Source organism: Hirundo rustica, chromosome 16 (genome assembly GCF_015227805.2).
Source record: "Hirundo rustica isolate bHirRus1 chromosome 16, bHirRus1.pri.v3, whole genome shotgun sequence".
Taxonomy (NCBI): Eukaryota; Metazoa; Chordata; class Aves; order Passeriformes; family Hirundinidae; genus Hirundo; species Hirundo rustica.
This window is the reverse complement of record NC_053465.1, coordinates 27,779-52,660: the sequence shown is the minus strand read 5'-3', so window position 1 is coordinate 52,660 and position 24,882 is coordinate 27,779. Positions and strand designations below refer to the sequence as shown.

General features: G+C 37.8%; 1 protein-coding gene across 7 annotated transcripts in view; it reads right to left on the bottom strand.

The window, feature by feature from the left end:
* NCOA3 (nuclear receptor coactivator 3) overlaps positions 1-24,882 on the bottom strand; it is a 54,881-nt gene that overhangs the window by 29,258 nt on the left and 741 nt on the right. For 6 of the 7 annotated variants that reach the window (XM_040079869.2, XM_040079871.2, XM_040079876.2 and 3 more), the window contains exons 2-3: positions 18,054-18,093; positions 965-1,040 (exon numbers count right to left, since the gene is read on the bottom strand). The gene's annotated coding sequence lies outside the window, so the exon portion shown is untranslated. The remainder of the gene's footprint in view (positions 1-964; positions 1,041-18,053; positions 18,094-24,882) is intronic. The other variant, XM_040079870.2, reaches the window with a different exon arrangement.

The window sequence follows — 24,882 nt, the reverse complement described above, 5'->3', positions numbered from 1 at the left end:
TTCCCTTGTGCCCATGATCTCAATAGCTGCTAGATGAAAGACCTATTCACCAAACAGGACATGGCAAGTGAGAAGGTTTTGTCCTAGCAGGGGCCCAAAAATACAAACAATTAGATGTTCCAGATTTAGTTTTTATATTTGTTTCTCTGAAACAGTTGACTACCCTCCAAAACGCACAGCTATATACCTAGTTAAAACATATCCAATATATTTTCTTAAATCATGTTTTTTGCATGAAAACATCTTCAATACTTTGTTGGTCCCATGAAACCACCATTTTTCCTATGTTAAGTATGTGTATTTGTGCTATCTTGCATCCTTGGAAGATCCTTGCATCTTCTGTCTGAGCTGATTTCTTATTTGAAAAATTTACTAAGCAGAACTCAGCATTATTCAGGATAATGCAGTTATACAGAATTAAATCAAACAAGTTCATTTCAATGAATCATGAGGATGCCCTGGAATTTTAAAAATTGTATATCATGTTAAAATACTAAGTATAATCCTCCCTCCTAAAAACCAAGATGTATGTCACACACTTTTGCAAGATGCAGATTGCAATATTTAAATTTTGATAATAAATAAAACTAGTGGATATTCCATTCTGCAACTTCGTATACTTAGTTGAAATTTGTTAGTTGAACATTGCATCTCCCTCCAATACACATAAAAAAGCATCAAAGCTTTCCAGTGACACTTCTGAATCAAAATATTCTTGATATTATGCTGAGATTCTTTTGCTCTAAGACTGGCCACAGAAACAACTGATGTTTCCACTTAACAAGCAGCAATTTCACTTTCTGGCAGTGGTGCAGTAAGGTTTTTGGTTTGAGCTGCATTTTTTTTTCTTCTTTCTTCCCTCCCCTCCTTTCCTTTTTTTTTAAGTACATGCTTCTCATATACTAAACTGTAGCTTTAAAATTGTTCAGGTATATATAGTCCAAATATGACATCAGTCACTTACTAGTCCTTAGCAAACATTCAAGCACTGTATACTTTTCAGAGGACCTTCAGAATCAGAAGTAATTTTAAGTCACATCCTGAAAAACAAAAATAATATATAATATGTAACTTCATGTAACTGTCATCTCTGCTATGTGTTAAACAGTTGACCATTCAGCTCTGTTGTCCCTTACTCTAAACCCATATGCTCCTCCTCTAAATACAGAGGTATTAGCCAACTGCTTAATATCTTAAATTTAAAAACAAACAAACAAACAAGCAAACAAAAACAAACAAACAAACAAAACCCACCACACTGTGGTCTGTTCTGATGCACGTGAATTAGTTTAGGTTGTTAGGGAGCTTAAAGGTTATTAGGTTGCTTATAACAACATGCATCCATACACTAAGCTCTTGGCATTTGGGGTTGTGCAGTCAGCTTCTCCATCAGATCTCACCACACCAGTACAGCTTTCAACACAGGAGCATATAATTTCCTGTCTAAAGCCTGCTCAACCAAAATGCAAGAGTGCTCAAACAAAAACATTCAACACGTTTGGATCTCAATGAGCTCAACATACTGACCTTTGACTGATTTACCCACTCTCAGATGAGCTACAAAGATAATCATTTCACATCATGTAGAAACTTAGCATCCACCACAACCTGGCTAGCAAATCTAAGTTTACATATGGTAGGTTTTGTGATCCAATTTTCAAAACACATAAAGATCATAACATTACAGTCTGGATGAGATGGCTAACTGACAAGTCACATTGCTACCTGTGGCACAGACACCTAAAGACAGAACACATTACACTGTGTTCAGGTTAAAAATATACCTATATATAATGTGCCAGATATGGTAAATACAATGGTTACTTTTTAAAGGAAGACATAAAAAGGGTAACATTTGCAATCTTCCTTTAATGTTTCACAGATAATTAATGTGCCTTTTAAAAAAAGAACCCAAATACAATACACTTTCAATTACAGTGCACAAGACCAATGTATTTTTAAATCTCTGAGGGAAGGGCAAATGCAGCAGATAAAAAACGCCACTGAACCTTTACTACAGCTTTGTGAATCTGAAAGTGCAATGTAAAAAACTACTGAAACAGACACTCATGTACACTGAGTAAAGAGGTTTTCATGTACAGTAACTAGTTTATACTAAAAAGTCTTTCATTGTCTTTTAAGATGAAACACATATATTTATATTATGAAGCAAACAGGAGATTATATTACTTATACTGATACACCACTGTGCTAATTCAACACTTCCCCCATCAGCGCAGTAACTAATAAAATCCTATTCCAAAAACACAGGAATTTGATCATTTGCTGCTCTTTCTCCCTACCACATTCCTCTCACAGACAAAAAGGTGGCTTACTAGGTAATAAGTTACTCAGAGACTTCACTGAATCAGGACTTTCAGGTTTTTTTTTTTAAAAAAAGTGCCATCTGTAAAGCCAGTGAAGCACACCTTGAAGCAACATGTTAAATATTCTTAATTTCGTGCATATTCATTTTATATTATATATTCCATCTTAGGAAACTGATTTTTCAGACCTTGTCAGGTTTCATTTACCAGTTCCCCTGCAGTGTTTATGTTTAGTAAATACCATGCACTCCTGGGCTATTCTTCAGATATGAAATTAACTCGAGCCTTTTTCACTTGCATGTACTAATATGACAGGACACTTTTAGTTAAGAGATGGTCAGAGGTGGAAGACCTTGGAGCTCATCTCCTGTTCCTCTGATAAATAATGCATGTGACCTATGTTTGGAATGTCATTACTTGTTAATTTGTTTCACATCCCAGTTTGCCAGTCAGAGCAACAGATAAAGGACCATGCAAACAGCAAACAAAATGTATGACAGCGAAAAGTGGGGCCCCAGTGAACACACAGTTATAAAAGGGAAGATTTTTTTTATCTTACGCCTTCAGCCCACACTGCCAGAGACTTGTAAGAAATTGTCCCTTGTCAGCTTCCAAACAAAGCACCATGGTGAAGTCGGTCACTGCATCTCATCACAGCTCAAGACACGTGAGCTGCATTCTAGTCTCAGAACAACTGCTATGCTCAGAACCCAGCTGTGAGCAGGTAGTAGATTATCTGGCCAGATGAGTTTGTTCAGGATATAGCTTTTGTAAGGAAAAGGCAATTGGGCATGATGCAGCCATGCCACTTATTTGGATGATGCTGGCAGTGAGAATTGGTAGGCTCAAACATAGTAGGCCAAGAAAATACTGAAGGGAGTCTTCAATCTCGATTTAATTTCCAAGCCACTCTGCTGGAAGAGGAAATTGGGGCTTTCATTATAATTGATGGATTCAGTTGAGTGGTTGTAGAATATATTTAGATTGTTTTTAACATAGGTAAGTCCTTAAAGACTGGTATCCAAAAAGAGGTGGTAAACAGTTATTTAAAAAAAAAACCTTAAAATTTACGGAATACATACATATATAGACACAGAAAAATCTCTAGCTCAAATACCAGAAAGAAAGAAACAGGATGTGATGTCCGGGTTACTACAGTGGGACTTCTAACTATGGAACTAGTAGGAAACAACAGAACACCACTAATACATTCTATAAAAACATGCTCACAATAACTGCAGTCCCTCTTCCTAAATACTGAAAGGCATTTCCAAAAAACATAGCACTCCACACTACCCAGCCTCTACTACTGGACAGAAGTACTGATCACCCTCTGAAAAAAAAAGTGCCAGAAACTGGGCGGCATGCACTCATGAATCTGCAGCAAGCTGAAATGCACAATACTTTCAAAGGCACATGTATTTGAAGGGAGAGAATTCAACACAACAATAATGAGGAGCACCTTAAATAATTTAGCTAAATGTTTAACTTAATCTCAGCATCCTATAAAACAACCAGAAATTATGCTGCATCAACAGATTTTTTTACCTTTTGAGTGCTGGGAAATAAAGTAGCCAAACCTAAAAGGACATTGGTACAAGATACATAGTGCGAAATAAAGAACAGTTTCCTGTTTCTCTAAACGCTTGCTTTTCCTATGCATAAATAACCTGTCTCAAGACCATGAAAAAAAGAAATGTTTGGTTAGAGCAAAATCATTTTTAATGAATGGAAGATCACTGCTACTGCTTGCTCAACTAAACCATTTGCATATCAGTGCAACTAATATGGCCCCCAAGCAAATACAAATTGTCTGCTATGACACCTCAACATACGGAATCAAGAGATCAAACACATATGGTGTTCCCCATATTTCAAGGAAATCTACATCTATGCTAAAATCCAAAATCTAAATTCACTGTTCTGACAGACAGAAAATATTGTATTGAGGGTAGCTAATCTCAAAACAGAGCAAAAATGTCTATGTTCCTATCGAAATTAAAATACACAAAATTACAAGTATTTATTTAAAATTAGTTATTCCTAATACTCCTAGTTGTTTTAACAGCACAGGTGATGCCTTTAATCTTTAGGATAGCATAAATACAGCTTTAAAACACAATTGCACACTTACATTTCTCACTAAAACGGCACACTCCTTTGGGGATATTTTTAAGTCAACCATCTTCTGCCATACTTTGTAGATTTTCAGTATATACAAATACTGGCAGCTAAATTTTCCATTCACTCAAGTAGAATAATTTTAAAATTATTGGTGAACTAAATTTTGTTTTGTATAGCCTATGCCAATTTGCCTGAGAAAGGAATCAAAGGAGGGATGGTCATTAGAGTTTCATGTGAGAAAAGAACCCAGAAGAGTCTACACATCTGTGACATCTCAATATGAATAGAGACAATAAGAGCCTTACACAGCTATACAGGAGGGTGTGGGGGAGGAAGGATAGCAAGCCTTTTTTTTTCCTAACACGAAGATGTGAATAATTTTCTAAATTAGTCTGTTTCTTGCTAGATCTCTCTGCTGAATTCAATTTTTAGATTAATCAGGCAGCAGCCATGAAACAAACTCAAACACAGAAACAGGAAAAGAAAAGAGTAAAGACTTTCCCTCATTAAACAGACATATACACTGCATGACACGTATATTCTAAAATTTCTAGCACATTACAACGTTGTATTTATTTCTTCATCACATCACATCACTTGTAGCTCCAGTCCACACTGTTAAAACCATGTATCTCATCAAACAGTTTTAACATGGAAAGAAAAAGGAAAAGGAAGGCAGCAAATTAATCAGTCACTGCTTGTGTACACAAATCAAAGAAAATGTGAAAGATGGTATAAATGTCCTATGAGGTTAGTTGTGTTTAACAAAACAACATGCATCCTAGAAGTAGTGTGGAATACTAATCTACACTTCTCTAGACATATGTGAGGACATCACCACACATCCCCAGCCCTCAAGGCAGGAAAATGACTACAGTGGCCCTCTTATGACTGTATTGTAATAACAAGAGAGAGAGAATGAGAGAATGAGAGAATGAGAGAGAGAGAAATGATGCTGCCTCAAGTGAACTCTGGATAATGTTGTTACACTACAAAGTTTTTGGAGCAGAGAAAAAAATATAAATAAAATACCTACATGGCTCCATGAGAAAGCTAAAGAGGATGCCGCAGGGAAAAGGTTAGCATTTAAAAAGTGGAAATCTTGCTTACATGAGAACTGAAAATGAATTGGAACAGGAAGTAGAGGTCTAATAAAAGAGAAGACTGCACCTTGTGCTGAACTACAGCTGATTATAAAAAGTTTAAGTAGCACATCAGAAGCAGGAAGCCAGCTAGGGAGAGTGTGGGCAAAGGCATAAACCAGGTACTCAGAAAGAATAAAGCTGTAGCTCTGAAAATTTCTACATGTTGGCCTTCTTCACCTTTGTCAATCCAAAACACAGAAAACGCATTCTGCCTCTTAGGAGCGTTTGAGATTAACTAGGGTTTAAAACCCTGCTGGTTCCTAACAGCAGCAAAGAAATCCTGATGGTATCGCAAGAGAACTTACAAAAATTATTATACTAGCAGAAGAGGTACAAAAATTAATAGATCAAATTTTTTTTTTCTTAAGTTGTTGCTATAAATGTGCTTCTCAAGAAAGCACTTAAAATTCAGAAACCCAAGGCATTATTGCTGCAGAAGACCAAGAGTTCACTCATCGCTGAAAAGCTGCAGCAAGGATATGGACAGGACAGTTTTGAGATAAACCTACTGAAGCCAAGAAAAAGCCCCTTATTGCATCCCATGATGAAAGAAACCATCGCACTGCAGGCAGTAAGTTTCATCCCCAACTGAAACTTATATTGCTGGATATAAAAGCAGAAAAGACAGGTGCAATGGTAACATTTTAAAACCAATTTAAAAATCTGAGGTCCAACTACTACATGTCTACTCTTTTTCAACATCATTTATGCCAGCATGACAGTGAGGAGCCAATCTAGGGGGAACTGCCAAGCCTTAATAAACCAGCAAAAATTTGAAGCATGCAATAGCAGTCCTGATGAGCTTTGGAACAAATAGTAGTCTTCCAAATTGAGAGGCTGTACTCTAGAATTTCCTCTAAAACACCTTTCCATCTTTTGCTTAGAAGAAGGCCGATAGAAAATCGCTTTCTAGATAGAAAATGACTTATTCTAGATAGAGAAAAAAATAGATGAAAACACCATGGCATGAACTTCTCTTTAAATTTCTCATTCACCGTGTGGAAACCTCAGTGAGGGAGAAAATTCTAATAGGGCAGCACTAAAAAGCAGCTGGCAAGACCCATTGTGGAATATGGGGAGATGAAACCAACACCTCCATCTACTCTGAATAAACACACAGAATAAAGCAGTATAGAACATATATTTTCAGCTTGTGACTGTTCATTTAATGCTTTTTGGTTACAAAATGCCTTCAGTGTCCGTGATACCCTTCTTTCCAGCCATATTCATTACAGGAAACGGCTACATTAGTGATTTTTCATCAGCAGCAGTTGGCTCTCAACAATGGTCTTCAAAAACTCTCCCCCCCCGCCCACCCCAGTAGGGTCCTTTGAAGCTATAGAATTTACAAGACTAACAAAATGTGTACTTCTATAGCTTCAGTTTCAGCATCACTTTTTTGCCAGTTTCCCACCCTACTGCTGGCATGTGCCGCAACAATTTTAGAGTTAATGGATTTTTACCACTAGAAGGCATGTACACACAATGTTATCACAATGCAACCATGCAATTGTTCAAGCGAAGTCTAAGACACATTAAATTATGCTTCAGAAACAAAGTTCAGAAGTGATTCCTGATTTCTAACAGTTGTTCCTCACTCTCCTTTAGGAGAGCATTTATTCCATTTTACTGTGATAGGCAACATTGTGATAGGTCCATTGTGAAGGCAGGTGAACTGTCATGAAACAGACAATGGGAAGCACACAAGACGTATACAGGCACAGGGAGGGCAGAACAAAGAATCAGAGGGAGTGGGGGAAAATATGTAAGAGCTGCTGCTTAGGAACGCTAGCTGGAATAAACAGGGAGGCCACAAACGATCACTGTAGGTGCATGTTTTTTTTCAGTTTCAAGAACTGCACACACGAGGATGCAGAGGATCTGCTATTAATCATTTAATACTCATTGTTCCCTCGCTGTTGCTGGCAATGCTTCTGGAGACTCCCTCAATTCCCAGAAAAAGCTGCATCAAGAACAGCAGCACTACAAGAACAGCCCACACTGAACCACCATGATTCTGTCCTACTGTATTAACACTGCTGTAAAGTAAACACTTCTTAATCACCAAACTGCTTACAGAACGGAATTTTTTAGGAGTCGATCACAGGAGTTGTGGGTCTCTCCCCAGCCTAATCTCTCATTAGGAAAATGGACACTCTATACATAAACCCCACAAAACTATTTGCAAGAACACAGAAGAGATGTGAAAACAACAGACTGAAGTAGTCAGGCATCAGGTGTCTTTGCTGAGGAAGAGTTTTGAATGTTATTTCTAGGTAAGGTGCTGAGTGACTCCTTGATTAAGTAGCACTTAACATTCAGTAAATTTAATATTCCAGGGCCATATTTGTGCCTAAGAGCTAGTGAGGAAGGAAATGGAAGCTGATACAGTAATCAAGTCAGCGATTCTTTTGTCAGTGAAGACACACATTTAAGGGGAAAGAAACGTGAAATAACAAAATGTCATACTCATACTTCATCAAAAATGTAATTCTGCTATAATTTGCCTTGCTTGGCAAAGCTACACAGGGAAGGTGAATTCTCTCAGCCACAGATATTTCGGGTTTGTGATAAAATCTGCACAGTACGAAAATGACACACACGCTGATTAAGTCCAGAATTTGCTGGAGCCACATACCCAAAATAAAAATTCCTAACAATGGATACTCTGGGCCCCCGACACTTCACAATTTGGCGGCAAAGTTCAGCTGACACTGTTTGTCTCTGAGACTGAGGTGTCGGGGGTTTTCTTGTTTAAGAAAGATGCAGAATAGAAAAATAGTTAGGCAAATTCGTATTTAATTTACGGACTGAATTAACTTAGTATGAACTAAATAGTAATACATTAGTACAGTAGACATTTTTCCGTCGGATTTCAGAAAGGAGACACCACCTCAATCTTTTAAAAAACAACACGTTAATTAAGCAACTGAGCTCGCTGAAGCCAGCGCACCAACTGACTCATTCTCCCTTCCCCACATTCTAATTAGCCCCGATTGTCAACACCAATTTGCAGGTTGCTTTTAGTTGGTTTTTGGGGGGGTTTTGTTTGCTTGTTTGTTTGTTTGTTTTTCTTCAACCATACGGAAACATGTTGGAAACTGAAAAAACGGACTCCTACTTGTTTAGCGATGGGACTTTTAGAAGATAGCTAGTACTAGCCGTTAAGGCAAATTCCAGCTTTGACGTTAGCGGCACACAAGCAAACTACTCGCCTGTTCTCGTCCTCCCCCTCCCTCGAGGAGGCTGCACGCAGCACAACACGATCACAGCGAAACAATACAGGAAAAAGGGGAGGGGAGTGAGGGAAAAGAAGCGCTCTGCTCTTGGCGAGCAGAAGGCGTTCCACAAGAACTGCTACAGGGTCAAAAGTTTACCGTGGTTTCAATTTCACCTCTTTGCAACCAATGAGCGTGCGGCGGCTCCAGACAGAACCGCGGGCAGCAGCGGCCCTTAACTCCTTGCGGCCCGGCCCGGCCCAGCCCGGCCCGGGAGCGGACAGTAAGGGAGAAGGGCCTCTCGTCCCTTTCCCCGCCCCTCGAACGAGCAGCAGCCTCCTCCGGACCCGGCACTGCTTTCAGCATGGAAATAAAAGGAGAGGGGGAGTCATCGGAAGCAGTATGGCAGCGAGTCAGAAAACGAGACCTGCAGAATTAGGGTCCCTTTCCCCTGCTTCAGCGGAAAACCATGGCAAGTAAGCGAAGGGCTAGAACTGATGCTAGGCATTATCAAAGCATCACTTAACTCCGGAGATGTTACAGCTATGAGCTGCCTGTTTGTGCTGGCTAACAGGAACGACCTTGAGAAAGGGGAGGAGAGGCACCGACACAAAACTGCCAGAAGACTCTGAATGTGAGGTCCAGAGCTGCAGTAATTTACTTTGCTTCACGTCAAACAAAGAATCCACGTGGTGCTGTGGCATAAGGCTGGGCAGCCCAGTACCAGTAATAATAGCCTGCTTCTAGATGTTGACTACAAAACAGGACGTCATCTGCTCCATGAAGGATGGACATTGAATTCATGGCTCTTGGCTACAAAAATCCTCAGTCTTCAGAGTCTTGCAAAGGGAAACAAAAAACTTTACAAAAAAAAAGTAAAAAAATGCTCTGGATGTGAGATTTGTAATAGATTGTCTTGATTTAGCACTGAAAAAGAAAAGATGCATCGTCACTCATGTTATTAGAGAACTAGAGCACAAACATAGAACAGGCTTCTTGTCGCACTGTATCATTGCCAACAATGTAGTTTTCACCTCAGGAACTACAGACCGAGGTGAATCAGTCCATGGTGGGGTACCCCAAAATCAGTGCTGCCACCGGGTTTTTCTCTGGGAGATTGGTGAGGATCTTGCTGATAGCAAATGTGAATGACACTATATGATTTGGCATCCATTTGAACTTGAAAAAAGTCAATGTCCAACTGCACTAAATGAAGGAGAACATTTATCACTCCTTTATGGATCTTGCAAGGAAAGAGGACTAAAGCTCTTGTGAAGATGTGCATAGAGTTCTCAGTACAGTGCAGCAAGGGACACTATAATACAAGACAGCATGAAGGGAAGTATGTAAAGCATGTAGTTCAGGCAAATTCTTTAGCATTCGTAACCTAAGAGTATGATTCAACACAGCACAAAGAGGCAGGCTTACCTAGAGATTTTAGCAGCTCTGATTCGATACCACATAGAATGGCAACTTGTTCCATACATTTGCAGAATAAAACACATGGAACTAACCATTCCAAAGCAGGAGGCAGTCAAATTGGGAAACATTTGGAGGCAAGTACGTTGGCATAGTCTGATCTCCAACACAGTGAAGAAAGGGTAACAAGAAACTGAATATACTGTGAAGAGGTAAAATGAGTAAATATGCCATCGACATAGAGAAAAGGTTTATGGTAAGGATGCCAGTGAAAAATAGAACTGAATTTTCCAAACCCTGAAGCCATGGTAGACCATTCAAGATTATGCACATGACAACTTAAGTGGGAAGAAAACATTAGTCGGCTGGCAGCTATTACTAATTTTCCATTAACATACTGTTTCAAAAATCAGTAAATTATCTTACACAGAATGGTAAAGGCTTTCAATCCCCTTTGTAACAGTGAAAGATACTCTGGTCTCAGACCTCTATACAGGTCCAGAGAAAGGATAAAGACTCTTACAAAACAGCTACGCCAGCTGAAAACATTGCCCATCAAAATTACATAAATCATACTTTCGCAACTCAATTCACAAAATAGTTTTAGTCAATCAGATAATCATGCAAAACCTCTTAGAACCTGCTTCAGGAATAGTCAGCTATTCCAATTCAGAGCAGCCAAAGAAAACCAATTTCCAGCTGATGGGCAAGGACAAACAGTGATTTCTTGAACAGACACAGGTAGATTCCTTTCTTAATCTATGCAAATAGGCACTCTGTCAGCTTAATGCAGCTACTATGACGTTAAATTTAAGGCCTTGAGAGCTGCTACCAAAAGACACAGGAAGCAATTAAAACACAAAGTCAGAAAGTTGAAGACATCATAAAATCCTAGCTGATTGAGTTCATGCCCGACTACCAAGCTTTCCTACTGTAGTTCAAAAATGGAAAGACACCACAGAAAATGCTATCAAACAATGTTATATTTTCACAGGTTAGCTAGATTAGGATACAGTTTTGCCGATACCAATTTCAGACTTAATTAGTTTTATAAAAAGCTCTCAATACACTCCTCTCAGTAAAAAGTGCCATTTAGTTTTGTTGGTTTGCCTTCTCTGAATACCGTGTCATTTTAGAGAATTTCTTTCACAGTAAGATATCATAAATAAATTGCCTTTTTGTAAGATGGCCTCATTCTACAAGAGAATGGATACTATAAAATTTTATATCAAGTCCGCATGTTACCAAGAAGCTTTTCTGTGTTTTCTGAATTTGATTAATACAAGCCAAGGTCACTTCCTGAAAGAAAGATGCCTACTATTGCCGCTGCAAGCAAACTAGACTCAAAAGCCGGGGGATGGGAAGACAATACTGGCAATTGCTAGCACTGTCTCCAAAAATATACCACTTACAGGAGTAAAATTTGGAATTTTTTACTACATCACTACGTAAGTAACCTAGTAACTAAAGTCTGAATCTGTATAATAAATATTCCAAGCAAACACGATTCATAATGATGCACCAACAAGCCTGCAAAAATCTGAGGACCTTTCACTAAACGGTATGCAATTTCCTCAATGTTTTTGGTTTTTTACTATGTATGTTTTATCATGCAGTTCACAAAGTTAGTTAAGAGACGGCCCTTAAATTAACAGCATATCTCAGTCCTAGTGAGACTGTGAGGCTCCACCCAATCCACAGTGTCCTATTCTGAAGTCATTTAGAAAAAACAAATTTTGGGAAAGCATGCAAGCTCTTTACAGAAATCTTCAGCATGCATTTTTCCAGTTTCTGAAGACTGTACCCAGCTTGCAAAAACAATTATAAGTAAGCCATGTCCACCTGTAATGTGCAAAGATATTTTAAGCCCTGCGAAGATATTTTAAAATAATAAGCTGTTTTTAAAATGTGCCACATTTGCATTATGCATGAGGCCAATCAGACGTAGTTTTCCCTTCCCTATTAAAACTAACGGGTCATGAAAATAAGACCCTACCAAGCAGAAATAGTATTCATTTTGCTTTTTCTATAATTTGGAGCACCGCATTGGCAGTGGAAGGACTCTATTGCTGAAATACATTTAAAACCATACATCAACAGACGTTTCCACAAGGACATCTGGGGACACACAGACATACACACACTCTCTCTCAACCTAATATACTTTATCTTTAATAAAACAGCCTTGATACACCCTGTATTGCAACAGATGTTTCATATCAGGTTGAAATTACAATGATCAACGAATGAAAGTTAGATTTGGCAAATTGGTGCAGTAAAAAGAAAGGAACCTTGCTAGTTTGGGGTGGGCACCTTTGCCTAAAATAGAAAAATAAACTACAACATATCAGCGCCTGTGTAGGCACAACTACATCTGTACTTAAGGATGCCTACCATTTTCCTCAGCAGCCTCTTCTAACTCTTTAATGCTTGTCTCTGACATATGCCTCAGAACTACTTTTTGGTTCAGACATTTAAAAAATGAGCAGAAAATTCTGTTGAACAAAGGGTAAACTTTTAATCAGTCTGAGAAGTTAAAGCTTTGGAAGAGAAACTGGCTGAATGTCTAAACAAATTGAACTTAATCTTGCTGCTTCAATGAAGATATCTGTATAGCTAGGAACTGCCTTATTTAAAGTACTTGAACATGCTCAGTTTTGTTTTAAACCAGTGGCCAAGATCCTCAAGTATTTTATCTAACCAAGTTAGCTCTGTTGCTCCACAGCTCCTCCACGCTGACGGAAGAGAACGTGCTTTATCACTGTATTACAAAGACCAAGAGCAACTTCTCTATAAACCTGCCAGCTACAAAGCAGTTAAAGTGCCTGACAGCGCAGCAGCTAGTGACCAGGGACATTTTTCTGGGTTATGCTGCCACACCCATACACAACATCCACAAAACATGAGGCGGCAGCAGGATCAAGGCCTTAGCAAAGGCCATCCTTACCTCCCTCCTAATTCAAGATTTCATTTGAAACGGCAGCTGGAGGTCTCAGCCAACGGTGCTAAAATCCCACTTTCCTGCCCCTCCAGCGAGTAATCCTTGTTAGAAGGTGCACTCAGTTTAGCAACCAAGGCGGCACCCTGCTCGATGACTACCTTGCTGGCAGAGAAGAAATTTCCTTATGGCAAATTATACTATTTTTTCCAAAGGCTTTTTTAAAGACATCCAAAAACTTACACTGAAAATACTAAGGAGGTGAGGTCATTCCAAAAACTTCATACAGTATTGTCAGCTCCACCTCTCAACACTTCTTTAATCTTTGTTGCACATTCTCAATTTAAGCAGATTCCTGAAACAGTGCACTGCACAGATGATACAACAGGCAAATAAGGCTATAGTAGTCTTTTCTGCGAACTGATGGGGGCCAGTCCCACACAAAGTCTCATAAGCAGAACATGGCAATCACTTCCAATTCACTACAGAGTAAGAGATAATCGTCTCATAAATGGAGATCTGAAGTCTGTCGAGGACCTGTATCTCAACTTTGCCCAGCACGAGTACTTAAGAGTTTCAGTGATATTTAGATCAGGACACACAGATTTTTTCCAATGGAGAGTAAACAACACTGATACACACCGGCTTGATTATGACAGATCACAACTTCTGATTAAGAACATTCTTTTAGAGCAGACTTAAAACTGGCATTTAAATCACCCATTTAACTGTTGGAATATATTTATGCCCATCAGTAAGGGCTCATGGATGGGCCCATGAGCATGAAAGAAATATACTCCATAAATCACATTGCCTTGCCTTTGGCACATTTTGCCAGTCAGCAGATGTAGCACTTATGAACAGTTATTCATGTGTTTGCACTAGAACTAAGTTAGAGCATTAATGCCAGTAAATATACTATTTTACACTGGAAACATTATACTTTTAAAAATGTAAATTCATATTCTGAAAAAGTGTTTGAGCGCTGTGGGGAGAGAGTAAGGGGGAAGGCATCTATCCATTACAGGGTTTCCTATTGTGTAAGTCTAATTGGCTTTAAGGGAGTTAAATGCCCGGCATCTTAAGAACGCCTTTGAGAATCCTACTTAGTATCTTTTTCCATCGTGCTACTATGATAGATTCTTTTTTAAATTTATTGAAAATCACACATCCTCTTTGTTTTTAAGATTAGATCTTGGTATTTGCGGATCTAATAATATTTAAAGGCCTGTTAATGAAGTTAATGAGTTTTTGGCATAACTAGACTCTCAGATCTGAGAGTACAACATCAGAAACTACTAACCCCAAATAAGCTGCTGAAGAAAGGAAATCAAAATAGTTCAAATTTTCCATGTATAGCATAAGCACTTATATATTATTTATTTAATTGAAAGGAATAAGTACAGCTACTTACTACAAAGGTGACATTTCTAAACCCCATTTTGTCCTTGAACTATGGAAACATTTGAAGCTCAATGCTGTAATTAAAATCGGATTAAGGCTGAGTACTTGCAGGTACACTCCGTTTGGCTGCAAGAGGTATTCATTTAGTTCAACAAAAATGCTTACCATTCAAAACCAGCTGTCTACCTATGTAATACCAATAGATTTGAGCATTCCATTAATTAGGATCCCCTCTCCTCTTTTTCATGTTACTTACTTTATTTCATTCCTAGTGAACAGAGCTAGTAGAGTACCTTGAGTGAAATTGCAAAATAAGGACAGAATAGAATCCCCTTCCAAATCAGGTTAATCTTTCCACAATACTGTCAGGTTATCACAGAGCATCTGCTACAATTTACTGCTTAAAACAAAGCTGTAGTGGTATTGTGTATGTCTCTGGTCAAATAAAATCTTAGATTTAAGGGCTCAATTATTTAAAAATTAAGCAAGGTGGAGTAATAAAATGGAAAAGTGCAAAGGTTGGTATCTTTGCTCAATGCTACATAAACAAGAGTAATATCACCCAGAGAGGTATTAGAGCTGGAGAGTCACAGAGTCTCCTCCAAGGCCTACAAGAAAAGGGCAACAGGCAAGCTTTACTACCTGCAACAAGTTAAATTTCAGTTAAATAGTGATTGAACACAGGAACCCCTTTCAGATAGCCTACAGAACCCCTATTCTGAGAGAGTTTTAATACTTGACTGAACAAAACCTTGACCAACCAGCACTAACTTGGTTCATGGTGTTTGGATTGATGCTAGTATAATTACACTATGAGTTTCAGTAAAACAGTGTAATCGGGGAATTATGTACTACAGCCCAGAGATAAACTGGGATGTAGTACATAAGATACTGAGGTAAACCATTATAACAATGGGCCACTAAGACAGGAAAGGAACATTACAATTGATCCTACTTTGTTTAATTTTAAGATATATTACCACATTCTTTTTGGTTCTGATTGAGAGATATGTTTTATTAAAATCATGTACGCTTTAGACTTTGCATATATCAACAGTTCCATCTTTACCGGATACAGTATGCAATCCTAACCACAACATTAATTCCTACCATCAAGGATCTTTTTTCCCCCTCCCATTTATGAGAAAAAATGTCATGCTTTTGAATAAGGCTCTCAGTGCCCTCTGGTTTTTTTGGGTTTGGTTTTTTTTTTTTTTTTGGTCCCAGCTTCTCTACTCTTTACAAGGATTTTCCATAGCCTAAAAACCTTATGCTTCTAGTTTTTGTAATGTTCTTTGAAAGAAGCAGTATCTTCTCTTTCATTAAAAAGCCATTTCTCACCAAATCTCACATTAAGCTCCCAAGGATTCCTCCAGCAGGCAGAAAATCAGTCTTACTCATTAAAGCCTTTAAACAAACGCCCCCTTTCAAACACTAACATTTATCTGAAGAACTCTCCAAAATGTCACTATCGACAACAGCATAGAAATTCCAAGTAATTTTAGGAAGATTAGCAGTCATCCTGGAAGTTAGTACAAGAGGTCAATGACTACCAAAACCAGAGGGAATGATATTCTTCCTCTTCAAGTGCCAAAAGCATTTATAACATCTTCAGATCCAGTTCCTTCCTTGTTTATAGATAAATGGCTAAGCAGTTGTAGTTTCACATCATCAGGAAGCAAATTTTATGTATTCTTATACAGTGCACTGGTGGAAATGCCAGGACAGAGCTGTAGATTTTTTTTACTATTACCTTTTCCTTACATGCATTTTTTCTTTAGTTCCCATACGAGTAGACCGACTGAATCGTACTTCCCATACGAAACCCTGAGCTGAAGAGACATTGTCTGATCTTTAAAGTTAGTACTCAGCCACATCTCTGCTCTGAAAAAATGTCATATTAGCATCTGATACACAAATAGAACATAGTAACTAACTGAAGAGCACATGGCCATGCACTTATGTCATGCAACTGGAGAAGATCATCCATGAAGCCTGATTGATACAATGTGTTTTCTTATCAGCAAATCCCACACTGCATTCATCCAGTGAATGACCCTCTGCTACAGTACATCCCACACAGTGTGGGAAGTTATGTTTAGGTACACTGCGGTCAGAAGTTTACATTCTTCGGCCCTGTAAAAATTATTAGGAGAAAAGTCACTAGTAACTGTCTCTGGACATAGAATATCTTCTCTTTTCAAGTCCAGCAAGTATTTTTTAGGGTACCTTATGGTCCACTGAAAGTTCAAAAAGCTACAAAGCCTTACCTACTCCTGAGCTTTCGTCAATATGAAAACTTGTTAGATTCTCATACAGATGAAGCCTATAAGTAAAAGTGTACAAACAGTAACAGGATAATCCCAGCGCACCACGGAGGGAACACATGAAAAGAGCATACAAAACTTAAGCCTGATATCATTAATCCTCTTGAAGAACAAAATAGATGTGAGCTTCTTTTTATTGAAAGTAGATTTATGGCAGACAATATGTTCAGACAAGTGACTGCATCCAGTCAGGACCAGAAGTTATTTATCACTTGTCCCCACCTCATACTATTTACCTCAGTGTGTCATCTGCCTGCAAAACATGGTTTAGGAACTGTAATGTTTTGATAAGCACAGTTACCTGAAACAGTCCACAAATTCTTCTGTCCTTTGAAGAGATCATTCTCCAAAGGTTTGCCTTCAACCATCTCCTTTCATTTTCTCCATTTTACTTTAACCCTACCCTAGTCTAACCAAGCCAGCTCACCCAAATTCTATTTCGGGGCACCTGCTAAACCACAGAGCTTAGAGGTTGAACTTAGATAAGAGATGCTTGCGAAGGAGGTGCTTCCTTTCTCGAGACCCAAATGCCACTGAATAGAATGTCCAGACAAGTGTTCAGTTTCACTACTCTCCAGCAACAGGTACAGAACTGACATATCAATCTAATTGAATAGAACATATGTTCAGAAGCTGTGACCGAACTTCAAACAAACAGCACCCAATAGTGATTCGCATTATATCTGCACTGAGCCCAGAACAGGTATAGCCAAGAAATCCTATTTCACTATCAGTCTTTCAAAATAACGTGAATACTTTGCTCAGAACAATTATCAGTTACTTCAGGAAGAAGAATACTCTAGTACCAGTGATAGAGCAAATCAAAAGCCAAAGGCAGATATATACACACAAGGATACTAGCACTCTATCCCACATCTTAGGAGGAGCACCCTTTAACAGCCCAAAAGCCTAATAGCTTTAGATACCATGATACATACCAAGGCCAGGTCATACCATGCCTTTCCTCAAGTTTAAGTGAGGTGGAAGACAGCAAACTATATACCACATTAACATAGAATATTAAAAAAACCCCAAAACTCTATGTTTCTAAGGGAATTGAAATTATTTTGTCCCTTTTTTAACCCCTCAAATATCAATAGTGTATGAGAATTGATGCAGAGAAAACAAAGCAGTCGTGACAGAAAACTTACCTAGCACAGTATTCGATACAGCAGAAGCCAACAGGAATGCCTAAAAAAGAAAAAGCATATGAATGTGTTTTAGCATACTCTTGAACTTTACAATGTACTGTTCAGGAATTTCCTTTTTCAAAAGGAATGAGTCTCTTAGCTGCTGGTTATTCTGTGGCAGTCAGTTCTGTAGCTAAGCTCTACCCTCTCTGAAAGTATCCTCTTTTTTTATTATTTTTAACCCTGTCGTCTGATAATGAGGAGAGTAAGTGAAATGAGGGAAGAAGAAAACACTTCCTTCCTGTTGATTTTCCATTACACTTGTGGTTTGCTATAGATCTGCCTCGTACTGTAAGGCCAACACTAAAAAAAAAAAAAAAAAAAAAAAAGAAGAAGAAGAAGAAATGCTGGAAATTCTGTGACTCATTAAAAATACAGAGAAACATAGTCCATTATACTCTTTGATACTGCACATACCAGAAACACTTACATTCGAGAGGAAAGCATAGCATGTTTGTATAATAATGTAGTATTTTCAATTTTCTAACCTTTTTCTTCACTGACAACACTCATGTTTTGGAATGCTAGTTAGCACTGGTCTTTTTGACAGAAGAAATAATTCAGATTTTTTTTTTTTTTTTTTTTTTTTTTTACTGACTGGGGGAAAATTGAACAGGGGTCTACTGGCTATAGCATATCCTCTTCTTCCCTAGGTAAAACAGTAGCAAGAAAGACCAAAGCATCACTGGAGTAAGAACAAGACTCCTAAACCAAGTGGTATGAATATATCCAGTCAGTCACCCTGAAAAGAAAGTTCTCTCAAGTCACTGTGGCTTCTTCTTCAGTGACCACTCTGACTGGAATTACTACCTGTAGTTACCACATCTACATTTGTAGAGGACAACAATAAAATATCAGAGGTAACCAACTACACTAGAACCTACTACCAGAACAATAAGTGTTTGAGTTTTTTTCTTTTAGTTGACCAAATCTTTATGCACTATGCTTTTATTCAGTGAAGAATTGTTTTAATTGCAGAACTGAAATAAGCAGAATAAAGACAAATGCAAAACCAAGCTCAAAGAACACCAGAACTCCTGTAAGGCTGTAGCATCTAGCACTATAGTGAAGTATCTTATCTGCCACCCTAGCTTTATCCAAAGCACAAATAAACAAAGTAAGTTGGTTTTAGGCTTTGACAATAAACACATTTCATTTATCTTATGTCTTCAGCAATACATTTTCGCCTTCAGGAAGAAAAAGTCTCATTCAGACTTAGAAATACCATCTCAAGCTTTAACTTTGCATCAAATTTGTAAAGGAACAAAATTATATAAGATATCCAAAAGGTATACAAAGCAACAGTGGTAATTTCAGTACTTTTAATCAGCGAGCAACCAATTAATACATAACTCACAATACAATCCTTACATAAGCTGAAAAAGACACTAAAGTTCCTGTCAAGTTTAACATGCTCTTCCTTTAATTTTAGTAATTAGCATTCTCAGAGCACTAACTTCACACGTGAGAAAGGATTACGAGCAGTGAGGAAATCAGATAATGAAATTTTTATATAATTATAAAAAAGTAGCCCAACAAGGAGAAGTGACAGAAAGGAAGCGCAATGGCCCTGACTTGGCTTGAGAGCTGTGGAAATATACTATGCTATCTTAAAAAGACAAAATTCCATTAACATGCCTTTGACGGGTTCAGGTTTTATATTTTCAATTAATACTAGAAAGACAAGAGTGTGTTGTGATGTTGCTTACTTTTTACACAATACAGTAGCTTGACTCCCACCCTGGCATTTAGAAAAACAAAAACCACATCCAAATATATGAAGGATTCTTTAGGCCCTACCCCAAAACGGCTTAAGTCAACAATAAATATCTGTAGTGACAGAAAGACAAGATACATTCCAAGTACAGAGTCCTCTTCACCTTGGAGAAAGATCAGGCAGCTTTTAGAAAACAAGAGCAACTTACACAGGAAAGAGCTTTAAGGTAGACAAATGAGGTTGAACCTGTAGATCCTTTCAGTTTGATTTTCACCATTGTATCTGAAACTACAATAATTTTAAAAATAACCATTAAATAGTCTTTAACTCTTTGACAAAAGATATGTTTCCTAATGTCTTTCTTCCTTTGTATATTAAAGATAGGATAATCAAGATTTCTAGCTTAGCAGCGTACAGTCTTTACTGGAAATGTTGTTTTACAATTACCATCAGAAGCAACGAAAGATGTACTGTCACCTAGCAGTGATCATGTAGAAATAGGAACAGTTAACACACTGTAAAACAAGAAACTGAAGCAATATAATCAGTAGTTGATACCCAGCATGAGAGTGGTTTATTCACAGTCTTGCACATGAGAATTTACTTCTTGACAACTGATTTTCAGCAAGCACTTGTTCACCAAATAGCTTGAAGTTTCTTATAGTCAGAAAAGGATTCCTAACTGAAATTCCAGCAATAAAAGCATGCCTGCATGTTATTAAAGGAAACAGTGGAAAATTTCTCAGGCTGCCATCCAGAATGTCTGTGGTTCCTTTTCATATTTCTCTTCTTGCAAAGCACTTATTAAACCAGACCCTAAAAGCTTTTTATTTCTTCTGGTTGGTCTTTTTTTGTTTGTTTTTGGTGTGGGTGTGGGGTGTTTTTGGTTTTTTGGGGGGAGGGGGGGGCGTGGGGGTTTTTTTGTGGGTTTTGGTTTGGTTTGGGGGGGGGGTTGGTTTGTTTGTTGGTTTGGGTTTTGGGTTTTTTGTTTGTTTTTTGTTTTTGTTTTTTTTTTTTTTTTTTTTTTTTTTAGAAGCCTAGAAATTTCCACTGATTTTAAAGAGCTCTCCCAAATATACTGCTCAAACAACCTTCCACTTCTGCCTAGACAGACTCTTTTGTTCAAAGCAAAAGTTCCACTGGTATAAAGCAGAGCTAAGATGAGGGGGAAGAAAAAAATTTTGCTCATACACCAAAAGCATTGCTTGGCCAACCTGAAATATTATCATACTGTGTATTAATCTTGATAGAGACCACTTCAGGTTCAGCTACAGACAGATAGATGGGCAAGAGAAGACCAAGCAGTTGATAAGGCTACCTTGTAGCTGTACATTTGAACAGAAATTAGAGTGGATGACAATGCAAGCTATTCTGTTCCTATCAAGTGATGGTTCTCCTTCGACTTTCTCAAATTCGCACTCATTTTCCATTGTTCCCAAATCCCACTCATCAGCCCTGCTTATTGTCTCTCAAACAGCCAATATAAGTCTGGTAAGTTTGCTAGCACTAGTTCTATACCTCACCTTTACAAACCTTACAAACCTTGAACATACATCACCAAAAATTAGGGGGTTCAACAGAAAACCTACAGTTGTAATGCAAAAGTCTTTGAAAGCTACTTCAACCAGGGAAGATGCTTTATTTTCTCAGTTTTCTGTGCACTGAATAGAGAAACTGCCTTCATTTTAAAGGGGAGATCAAGTGTACATTCTAGGTTAACAGGAGACGTTGGCTTTGTTCTCTTTTAATCAAGAGAACAGTACTCTTGCTTTTGTTGCCATTAGCACTATCTTTGAATCTATGACTAGATAAATACTTGAAATACTGATTAGGAGGAGATTCTTTCAATTACTACCTAAGAATGTTAAGGAATATGCTGCCTGCCCATTTAGCCAGAAATCTCTACTCTGAACATCAAAAAGCCTGCCACAGAAGATAAAACCAGGAGAGTACTGTAACAAAAGATGCTGCTATGTCTGCTTTATTCATTGCAGCAGCAAAGAGCCTAATTCCCTATTTCCACCTAACCTCTCTAGCCTAGCCTTTATGGGGAAAGAAAAATTATTATAAGGGAAGATGCCTGAAAAGTCTATCCAAATCACTGGCAAAGAAATTACAATTTTTTGTTTGAAATCATCTCCTTGAAATGTAAGCTGCCAGAAATAGAAAACCATTTTAAAGTTGTCATTATTATTACAAGAAATAAATTTTGAACCTTTACTAGTTCTTCTGTGAGATTCAAAAAAAACAGTGTAGCATTTCCACATACTGATGGTTTATGTGCGTACACACACGTGTATGCTCCTAATATCTGTCTAGAAGGTATTAGAAAAAGTTCACCCACACAGACTATATTAGCCACTACCCCCTCAGAGACACATAGCAGCAAAAAGCAAGCAGCACAGTTTTACTTTTTTTGTGACTTACTAACCTTCAGAGAACATGATGAAAAAAATCCAGCAGTGTTAGGATGTTAATATATTCTATATGGCAATTGGCAAAGTGTCAGAATTACAAATTGAGTGCACAAAGCAGACTCAGAGGAATGATACCTTTGGTTTACATTTATTTTGTTCTTTGGACTCACACAGAACAAACCAGAGAACTCTTCTCCTGACTGACTTCTAAACAATCGTTTCCCCAAAACACTGGAGAGAACATGTATTTCACTGGGCATTTTGCAAGCAAATTCTTTAGTTTTGTCTTTTACTTAACCCTTCCATTAAAAGATAAGGCAACAAAAGTCATATACAATCCCTGTTCCATTACCTGTTCAATTACATTGGAATGTTTCAGTGAGACAGGGCATTCTGTTATTAGACACACTGCACACAAAAGACTAAAAATCCTTCATGAGATTGAAGGCAAGGCAATTTTGTTTCACTTTTCAAAAATCAGTTTATTGATAACTAAGTTTTAGAAGTCACTAATTAAGTCTTAAAGTAACAGGATACGTCTGAAATATACCTCCCATTCATATGACGCACAAAATAATTTGATTTGCCTTCACTCAGCTAAATGCAGCATACAAAAATCAGAGTGGAAATACATTCCATAGCAGATTTAAATCAACAGCAGTAAATTCTTTTACAATTGCTTCTTGCCTAATACTCTGCATCTAAAAACATCTTTAGATCTAACCAGGGAGGAAAGGGGGAGAAACAAATAAAAAAGACTACATAGGCAGGCTGCCCCAGCATTGAGGTTAGATATTCTTCACCACCTTCTTATAGCCTTGGCATAAAGGATGCTATTCCTCCTCTCCCATTCTTCTCCACTTTTTTAAAATTATTAAAACAAGTCAGAAGAATATTTAAGATATTTATAAATACTCAAAAAAGCTTGAACATGAAATGCAGAAGATGCTGTATCGTACAGTCCTTTAAGATCACCTTTTCAAGAGAGACTCATTTAAATGCAGGAGCTGAAGCAGCCTGTAGAGTCACACTGTAGTGTCCAATAACTTTTCACACGCTGCAAATGGTTTCATTTTGCAGGCAAATATAATCAAGACACCTTTTCTTTCCCAGAGTTCTTGAAAAATAAAAACATTCCCCCCCGCCCCACTTTCTATGAAACTGTACAACAGAGATTAATCTTTAAGGTTTTGTGACTGTGATTTTTTTCTCCAGTATTAATTTAAAAAAACCCACTGCAATCAAAAGATAAGGGTCCATTGTAAAAGAGACTTGCTTCTTTCTAATCTGCATTTTGTCTCAGCTATACATTAGGGTATACATCACTGATACAATGCAGAAACAAACAAACAATCCAAAAAACCTGGTAACTAGGCAATACAAAACTTCCAAGTTAATAAATCCAAAGCCAGGATGAAAAAGGGCCTCAAATGAACAGTTAAAAGAAACACAAAGCCACAGGCGAGCCCCAAATGCACACAAATCATATTCCAAATAAAATCAGACCAGCAACAACACACTGTAATCAGGAGAGGTACTTAAAGTGAGGCTGAATGCTGGGTTTATTTTGTCTATCACTTCCCATATCCCACAGCCCCTATCTTCACAGGTCAGTAGTGAATCCACAAAATCCACTGCAATTAGTTAAAAAAAAAAAATCAGTAGTAGTAACAGAGTTGAACGAAACTCTTTACAACAGTTAGTTGAACAGCCCATTGTAACAGCAGTTAACAGTAAATATAACTACTGCATGCTATAATGCACAACCTTGTTTAAAAACCAAAAAGTAACGAGACTGAAATAAAACAAAAAGCCCATCACCACCCACCCCCCCCCCCAAAAGCACCCAATTTTCTTTCCTCTAAACCCAAGCTTTTATTCTCTGGTTTTCGTTCATATACTATTTGTTTCTATGAAGCTATATTTTATATTCAGAACACACAACTTTGATTCAGGAGAAACAGAACATTATAAGATGGAAATATTCCATGAGAAAATATTTACTTTTACAATAGTGATGATAGAATTTTAAGTATATTGTAAGAATCCATTTTAGCTGTATTACAGATACCATATACTAGATATTGCCATCCCTCACATTTTCAGATTTCCTTTTGTTTTGTCTTGTTATTCCAGATAGAATCTAACATACTATTTTCTGTTCACTTCTGTCTAAAAGAGGAAGAAGATACCGAAGATTAAAATGAGCTGACAAACTGAGAAGCTTCGCTTTTAGAGGAAAACTTGACGGTGCTTAGGAGTAGGAGCAGAAACCACAAACAGAACCAACTCTGGAACCAAAGAAAGAGAATTGTGGGAATTATCTCAACCTCACACTACATTCTAATTCATAATCACCCTACTCATATCCCAGAAACACTAGCACCTAAAGTAGCATGCGACCTAAGAGGGGAAAAAAGAAAGGAAAAAAAAAAAAAAAAAAAAAAGGGGAAAAAAAAATCTCACCACAACAACACAATTTCATTGTAGCTACGAAGCAGAAATGGATAAGAGGCATGGAAATTAACCTTTTAGTTGCAGCATTTTTCATCCCTTTTATTATGACCAGAGATAAGGAGACAAGAGAAGTCAGCTCTAAAAGTTACCGAAGCTACAGGAAGACCAAGAGAATGCTGATATCAAGGTCTTTGAAACT